Source organism: Penaeus monodon, chromosome 34, assembly GCF_015228065.2.
Source record: "Penaeus monodon isolate SGIC_2016 chromosome 34, NSTDA_Pmon_1, whole genome shotgun sequence".
NCBI classification, from domain to species: domain Eukaryota; kingdom Metazoa; phylum Arthropoda; class Malacostraca; order Decapoda; family Penaeidae; genus Penaeus; species Penaeus monodon.
The window spans coordinates 7,934,360-7,934,700 of record NC_051419.1 but is presented as its reverse complement, the minus strand read 5'-3'; the positions used below and the strand labels follow the sequence as shown (position 1 = coordinate 7,934,700).

Sequence of the window (341 nt, the reverse complement as noted above, 5' to 3'; positions counted from 1 at the left end):
GCAAGAAAATGCATTTGTAGAACTATTTTCTTGGTGCTTGTAATGAAATTACTTGTAGATGTTAAATATTAGCTTCATTTGGAAAGGGAAGAATTATACTATTGTGTTTGCTGTTATTTTACTATAATCAATATTACTTTTAAAAACTATATATATATATTTTTTTTTTTCTCTTCTCATGTCACCTGTTTGCATTTCTCCTTTATGTCTCATTTCTTTGGCTTCCTTTTTTTTTCTTTTTTTATACTCTCTCTGACTGTGTAACTCTTTTCTCTGTTTTTTTCTTTTTTGGTGACCTTTCTGCGTGTAAGTTCTGGAAAGTTCTTTTTGTTTGTTTTATT

At 27.6% G+C, this 341-nt stretch overlaps 1 protein-coding gene across 1 annotated transcript in view; it reads left to right on the top strand.

Moving 5' to 3' along the window:
- Window positions 1–341, top strand: part of LOC119594804 (endonuclease/exonuclease/phosphatase family domain-containing protein 1-like) — a 29,816-nt gene that overhangs the window by 7,392 nt on the left and 22,083 nt on the right. The window lies entirely within an intron of this gene.